This window comes from Triticum dicoccoides, chromosome 2A (assembly GCF_002162155.2).
Source record: "Triticum dicoccoides isolate Atlit2015 ecotype Zavitan chromosome 2A, WEW_v2.0, whole genome shotgun sequence".
NCBI lineage: Eukaryota > Viridiplantae > Streptophyta > Magnoliopsida > Poales > Poaceae > Triticum > Triticum dicoccoides.
In genome coordinates this window covers 60,040,671-60,048,871 of record NC_041382.1, presented here as the reverse complement: position 1 = coordinate 60,048,871, position 8,201 = coordinate 60,040,671, and the positions used below count along the sequence as shown (strand labels likewise).

General features: G+C 49.8%; 1 pseudogene; it reads left to right on the top strand.

Annotated features, from left to right (window-relative positions):
- The first annotated feature begins 4,350 nt into the window (after positions 1-4,350).
- The window catches only part of LOC119358934, a 44,922-nt pseudogene continuing 41,071 nt past the window's right edge, over positions 4,351-8,201 (top strand).

Genomic DNA, 8,201 nt, shown 5'->3' with positions numbered 1-8,201 from the left:
CTACGTTCCCGTTAATTCGGCTAGGGCATAAGGGGAGCACCTCTGTGATTGTTACTGCCGGGTTAGCCGGATGTGTACCTCAGACTGGGTGAAGCCAAACGCTAGCGTTCTTAAGGGAATATTCGGTTGGTGAACAAAAGATGATTTCTATTTATTTTCCATATGTGCCCCCAGATGTGTTTTCCTGTGTTTCCTATCGCAGTCCGGACATGCACTTTAGGGCATGCATACCTAGGGAAAGGAACCCTTAACAGAATTATTCTCCCTGGAAGATGTTTCTTACTACCCATGTAATATAACATAACTAGTTGGGCACTTGTCTGTTCAAGCACTAATGACCCCTACGCCTGGTCTCCACGCATACCCCGGTTCTTATATAACTGAGCGGGTATTCGGATACACTCCGGACTATCGGGTCCTGAGGTTGAAGCCAAAAGGTCCGCCATGACAAATGATCTACAATCCGGCTAGAAGGCATTACACATGTCACTTTAATTACATAGTCATGCAGACTGACTAAATTCCTCTTCTATACCATCCAACAGGCGGTCTAGCCTACAATCCTGTTGGGAATACTTTGCGGCTAATTCTACTTGCCCATAAACTAAGCAAACGGGGATCTCTTTTCCGCCGGGCCCCACAGGTCTGACCTCGGCCATGTGATTTGGGTCAGCCTTGGTATACCGCGTCTTCACCATGGCCCAGGCTTCTCTGGCACCTTGATGGCAGGCCGATATCTTCCATAATCGGAAGCACTGCCGCGCTCCCTTGAGCTTCTCCGTAAGCTCTGCAACGCCTTTTGGTAGGGAGATGGATGGCCACAAGGCCTGAGCAACACCTTGCATCACCTGCCGAACTTGTTCGTGCAGATGTGAGAGCTCGGATAGAAGATCACCCGCAGACCCGGGCATTTCCTCCGCGGGACGACCCGTCAGCATACCTACAGACATAACGTTGTTAGTCGGCTTCTTCGTCGAACTCCTTCAAAAGGATTCGTTCAAGCACTTACTGAAAATGCCGCGTTGAAGCCGCTTATTCTCCTTCTCGGAGTCTGCAAGCTGGGCTCGAACGTCTTTTAGTTCCACGCTCAGCTTGATATTGGCGTCTTGGAGATTGTTTTTCTCCTGCCTAACCTCAGTCAGCACGCGTTTGCCAGCCTCTAGCTGTCGCACGACATGCTGGTCCTCCGGATTTTCTCCGGATTCATCTGCAACATCTATTGTTAGATCTGCAGCCACGCCGCACACTATAAGGAAACCATCATTCTTTAAAGTAAATGTTACCATGAGGCGACTTTTTCGGTTCCTTCAATGCGGCAACAGCGGCCCGCAGTTGGGTCTTGCATTCCTCCAGCTCCTGTGACAGCCTAGTATTCTTCTCTATAAGAACCTGCACAATAAAGATGATCCTTAAATCAGTTCTGCTAACCGTTTCAAGTCTCAGGGGCAACTAATACACATAAATCGTCAGATTTACTTACCCGTACATCCTTTACATACTGATCTGTGGCTGTGGCTAGACCATCTTGAGCAGCACGGAGGTACGCCTCTCCAAAATTGAAGGCATCAAATGCCTCTGGTGAGAAACAAGCGTTGCGGAGTATGGCCCGGCAGCGCCTATGATTCATGGCGCTTTCCACTTCTGAGTTTGTAGCGGATAATCTATCCGCATCCTCTGTAGGGGGATTATCCGGCGCCCGCCCCATATCGGCTTCCGTCTCTATGTCCGGTCCTAGTGCCCGACTGGTGGAAGCGTGATTAGCAACATCGCCGGACATATTCCGGCGAGCATTTTTTTGGTTAAAGAAACACAGGCGTCGTTACATTTCGAGAAAGACGAGAACCACGGAGCGGGGTTTCTATTATACCTTTGCGCCGACGTCTCCGTCCTAACCGCCTTCCTTTTTGGCCTGCCCGGCCTCGCTGCCTCTTGTTGGCGAGTTGTTGCGGGTTTGGCAGGGCGTCCCGAATGCCTTCCCTGTAAAAACGCCATATGCATATGGTAGGTGAAGTGTCTAACAGCGGATCCTAGTTTTTGGAGTTGGGATTTTTTGGTTTTCTTACGTGCGATGCAGGAAGCAGTCCGGGATAGTCGGCTGTAATGGCCACCATGGCATCATCGCAGCTTAACTGATAGAACTGCCGATCTATCAGCTCCACGAATATAACCGGATCTTCTTCGAGTCCGGAGTCGAGGGCCCGGTCAGGGTCCTCGGGTTGTGGAGAAGGGCTGCTGACCTCCTTTATGGCTTTTCGCAGTTCCTACCACAAAGTGGCAGGGTGAATATTTACGACAAAGAATGCGGGAAAAATGGGAGTAAGGAGATATAACTTACCCAGCTTGGAGGATTGTACATGGAGAATCCATCCCGTGGCTTGATGTGGATGAACTCCTCTTCCTCTCCCTTGAACAATTCAGACATAATTTTTGCTAAAGCGGCAGCATTGTCCGGACCCTTACGCCCGCAGCGGGTGGCATCATCCGTCCCGTTAAAACACCACAAGGGGTGCCCACGATATTGAAGTGGTTGCACTCCCCGCATTATGCAAATCGACATAACTTCGATTACTGTCAATCCTGATTGAGCCAGTGCTTTAATCCGGTTCATCAGGTAGAGGACTTCTCCATTGTCTTCCACCTGGGGGCTCCATGGGAGCCAACTTCGGCGTTTCTTCAAAGGGGCATTGCTGAACTCAGGAAGACCCTGCCGAACAGGGTCCGGAAGGGGAACGTCCTCCATATAAAACCATTCCGAAGGCCAGTCTTCGGACGACTTCTTCGGGGTGTCGGACAGGTATCCGGTACCGGCGATGCGCCATATTTCGGCTCCGCCCACTTGATAAAGTGAGCCCCTCTATGTGCGAGGGACGAGGCAAAATAGCCTTTTCCATAGCTCGAAGTGAGCCCCGCAGCCCAGGAACAACTCGCAGAGAGTAACATAGCCGGCGATGTGTAGAATGGAGGCAGGGGTGAAATTGTGTAGTTGGAGGCCGTAGAACTCCAGGAGCCCGCGGAGGAATGGATGAATTGGAAATCCGAGTCCCCTTAATAAATAGGGAACAAGGCAGACCCGCTCCCCCGTAGAGGGACTGGGGAAGCTCTCCGCTTGCTCCCCACCATTGTAGGTGGCAAGCCCGGCTCGAACGGGCACCATGTATGCTGGAGGGAGGAATCCCTTAGTCTGTAGTTCGATTAATCGACTGTGTGGGATGGAACACCTCTCCCAATCACCAGGCTTTGGGCTACGGGGGCGGGAGGAGGAGCTGCGGAGGTCAGCCATGCTGGAATGGACCTTTTCGAAGCATGCTCTGATGGATTCTCGCTGGGGGAGGATGGTGTGGATCGGATATGAGAATCCCCGTCCTTTTAATAGACAATTTATTTATATGGCTAGGGGGGCGAATGTAAAAACGCCCTGGCGCCTCGTATTCATTCAACGCGTGGAAAATAGCCCTTATTGGGCACAAAAGCCAAGAGGTCCAAACATTTATGGGGTCGGACACTGCTTTGCAAACGTTTGAAATATGGAGAAGAACCCGCCCTGCAATGCCGAAGACAACACTGCGCGTCGGACTCATCGTCATTGAAGCCTGGTTTGGGGGCTACTGAGGGAGTCCTGGATTAGGGGGTATCCGGACAGCCGGATTATATCCTTTGGCCGGACTGTTGGACTATGAAGATACAAGATTTAAGACTTCGTCTCGTGTCCGGATGGGACTCTACTTGGCGTGGAAGGCAAGCTAGGCAATACGGATATGTATATCTCCTCCTTTGTAACCGACCTTGTGTAACCCTAGCCCCCTCCGGTGTCTATATAAACCGGAGGGTTTTAGTCCGTAGGACAACATACAATCATACCATAGGCTAGCTTCTAGGGTTTAGCCTCTCCGATCTCGTGGTAGATCAACTCTTGTAATACTCATATCATCAAGAATAAATCAAGCAGGACGTAGGTTTTACCTCCATCAAGAGGGCCCGAACCTGGGTAAAACATCGTGTCCCCTGCCTCCTGTTACCATCCACCTTAGACGCATAGTTCGGGACCCCCTACCCGAGATCCGCCGGTTTTGACACCGGCAGCCGACGACGACCCCTGTTCCTCCTCCGGTCCTCACTCGAGCACACTCCATCGCTGCCCCGAGGTTCTCCGGGCTCGATGCCGCCCCTCCCGGTCTCTCGACAGCCCCACCCCATCTTCCCCAGCTTCGGATTCCGTCCCGTCGCCGCGTTGTTTCCGAGCATATTCGATCCGAGCTTGAGCTTAGTGCAGCTTCGCCCGAACTGCCCGGTCACTAGCTCCAACCCCAGCCCAGGCCCGCTGGATTTCGCGCCCGCCGCGGGCTCTCGCTGATGACCACCGCGACGTCCGTCTCCCCCTCCCTCTCCCTCTCCCCACTACACTCCGAGCGGGCCTTTCCGTTCCCCAGATCCTCGGCGAGGAGCCGAGCCGGGGTCGCCTTCCCCGCTCGGTCGTACGGGCCGTTGCTTCGCCGGAGGACGCCTGCCATGTCTGCCGGCGGCGTCGGCGTGAACGGCTCTCCGGTGGCGCCTGAAGACTACGCAGGTTATTTCTATGCCATTGATTTGATTTCTCCTATTTCTACTTTGCTGCAGCCTCATGATAAGATTTGTGCCTAGTTGAAAGCCTAGTTTATATTTGATCATCTACTTTGTGTCGTTCAGTTTCCCTACTAGCGTCTTCTTATTGCTTTCGAAAATTTCAGTATCGCCTTGTGCCTTGACGACACCGGCATTGCCAACTGCAGCACAGGGATATCGTTCTTGCATGACATGCTTGATGTGAGTATGATTTACTCCTTTTGTCTGCAGTTGTGGGGTGAGGTTTTCTTTATTGACGGCATTTGCTTGTGGTAGCGTAGGTATTTTGTTTTTTGACCTTTGGGTTTGTTTGAGGCAAGAATGTGACGTGTCTCGCATCTAGCTGAAAAAGTATAGTAACTTCTTCGTGCAAAGAAGGGCAAAACGGAACTTCGTAATCATGAAATATATGGCCTTGTGTGACGCTCCCGATTTGACCGTACACTAATCATACATGCAAACGTGTATGATTAAGATCAAGGACTCACGGGAAGATATCACAACACAACTCTACAAATAAAAATAAGTCATACAAGCATCATATTACAAGCCAGGGGCCTCGAGGGCTCGAATACAAGAGCTCGATCATAGATGAGTCAGCGGAAGCAACAATATCTGAGTACAGACATAAGTTAAACAAGTTGGCCTTAAGAAGGCTAGCACAAACTGGGATACAAATCGAAAGAGGTGCAGGCCTCTTGCCTGGGATCCTCCTAAACTACTCCTGGTCGTCGTCAGCGGCCTGCACGTAGTAGTAGGCACCTCCCGAGTAGTAGCAGTCGTCATCGACAGTGGCGTCTGGCTCCTGGACTCCAGCGCCTGGTCGCAGCAATCGGGTATAGAAAGAGGAAAAAGGGGGAGCAAAGCAACCGTGAGTACTCATCCAAAGTACTCGCAAGCAAGGAACTACACTACATATGTATGCATTGGTATCAAATGGAAAAGGGGTAACATATGTGGACTGAACTGCAGAATGCCGGAATAAGAGGGGGATAGCTAGTCCTATCGAAGACTACGCTTCTGGTAACCTCCATCTTGCAGCAGAAGAAGAGAGTAGAAGGTAAGTTCACCAAGTAACATCGCATAGCATAATCCTACCCAGCGATCCTCTCCTCGTCGCCCTGTTAGAGAGCGATCACCAGGTTGTATCTGGCACTTGGAAGGGTGTGTTTTATTAAGTATCCGGTTCTAGTTGTCATAAGGTCAAGGTACAACTCCGAGTCGTCCTTTTACCGAGGGACACGACTATTCGAATAGATAAACTTCCCTGCAGCGGTGCACCACATTTCCCAACACGCTCGATCCCCTTTGTCCGGACACACTTTCCTGGGTCATGCCCGGCCTCGGAAGATCAACACATCGCAGCCCTACCTAGGCACAACAGAGAGGTCAGCATGCCGGTCTAAATCCTATGGCGCAGGGGTCTGGGCCCATCGCCCATTACACACCTGCACATTGCGTACGCGGCCGGCGAGCAAACCTAGCATCCCTTATACAAGAGCAGGCATTCCAGTCCAACCCGACGCGCGCCGCTCAGTTGCTGACGTCACGAAGGCTTCGACTGATACCATGACGTCGAGTGCCCATAACTGTTCCTGCGTAGTTGGTTAGTGCGTATAGGCCAGTGGCCAGACTCAGATCAAATACCCAGATCTCGTTAAGCATGTTATTTTGAAATAACCGCGGACGCCGACCAGGGTCAGGCCCACCTCTCTCCTAGGTGGTCTCAACCTACCCTGTCGCTCCGCCACAAAGATCCACTCAGAGGGCCGTCGGGACAAACGTCATTTCGGACCCAATCCGTGAATCACTCGCGGGTACTCTACGAGCCGACCCGACTTTAGTCACCACAAGTATCATATAATATGTACATAAGTATAAACCCATGATCACCTCCCAAGTGATCATGGCCCGATAGTATAACATGGCAGACGGACAAGAATGTAGGGCCACTGATGATAAACTAGCATCCTATACTAAGCATTTAGGATTGCAGGTAAGGTATCAATAACTGTAGCAACAATGACAGGCTATGCATGATACGTCCATTTTGCATCATGCTTTTATATCGATATTTATTGCATTATGGGTTGTTATTACACATTATGTCACAATACTTATGCCTATTCTCTCTTATTTTACAAGGTTTACATAAAGAGGGAGAATGCCGGCAGCTGGGATTCTGGGCTGGAAAAGGAGCAAATATTAGAGACCTATCCTGCACAGCTCCAAAAGTCCTGAAACTTCACGGAAGGTGTTTTCCAAATATATAAAAAATACTCAGTGGAAGAAACTCACCAGGGGGGGCCACACCCTGCCCACGAGGGTGGGCGCGCCCCCCTATCTCGTGGGCCCCCCGGTGGCCCTCCGGTGGCCATCTTCTGCTATATGGAGTCTTTCGATGGGAAAAAATCATAAGCCATCTTCTCGGACGAAACTCCGCCGCCACGAGGCGGAACCTTGGCAGAACCAATCTAGGGCTCTGGTGGAGCTGTTCTGCCGGCGAAACTTCCCTCCCAGAGGGGGAAATCATCGCCATCGTCATCACCAACGCTCCTCTCATCGGGAGAGGGCAATCTCCATCAACATCTTCATCAGCACCATCTCATCTCAAAACCCTAGTTCATCTCTTGTATCCAATTCTTGTCTCCATGTCCGGGATTGGTGCTAGTAGGTTGCTAGTAGTGTTAATTACTCCTTGTAGTTGATGCTAGTTGGTTTAATTGGTGGAAGATCATATGTTCAGATCCTATATGCATATTAATACCCCTCTGATTATGAACATGTTTATGCTTTGTGAGTAGTTACTTTTGTTCATGAGGACATGGGAGAAGTCTTGCTATTAGTAGTCATGTGAATTTGGTATTCGTTCGATATTTTGATGAGATGTATGTTGTCTCTCCTCTAGTGGTGTTATGTGAACGTCGACTACATGACACTTCACCGTTATTTGGGCCTAGAGGAAGGTATTGGGGAGTAATAAGTAGATGATGGGTTGCTAGAGTGATAGAAGCTTAAACCCTAGATTATGCGTTGCTTCGTAAGGGGCTGATTTGGATCCATATGTTTCATGCTATGGTTAGGTTTACCTTAATAATTTTGTTGTAGTTGAAGATGCTTGCAATAGAGGTTAATCATAAGTGGGATGCTTGTTCAAGTAAGGGCAGCACCCAAGCACCGGTCCACCCACATACCAAATTTCCAAAGTACCGAACGCGAATCATATGAACGTGATGAAAACTAGTTTGACGATATTCCCATGTGTCCTCGGGAGCGCTTTACATCATATAAGAGTTTGTCCAGGCTTGTCCTTTGCTACAAAAGGATTGGGCCACCTTGCTGCACTTTATTTACTTTTGTTACTTATTGCTTGTTACAAATTATCCTATCACAGAACTATCTATTACCACTTATTTCAGTACTTGCAGAGAATACCTTGCTGGAAACCGCTTATCATTTCCTTCTACTCCTTGTTGGGTTCGACACTCTTACTTATAGAAAGGACTACGATAGATCCCCTATACTTGTGGGTCATCAATGCATCAGGATAGGATTAACGGAAAGCGGTATCATGCTACACTACTCTAATGCAAGCAGTATAG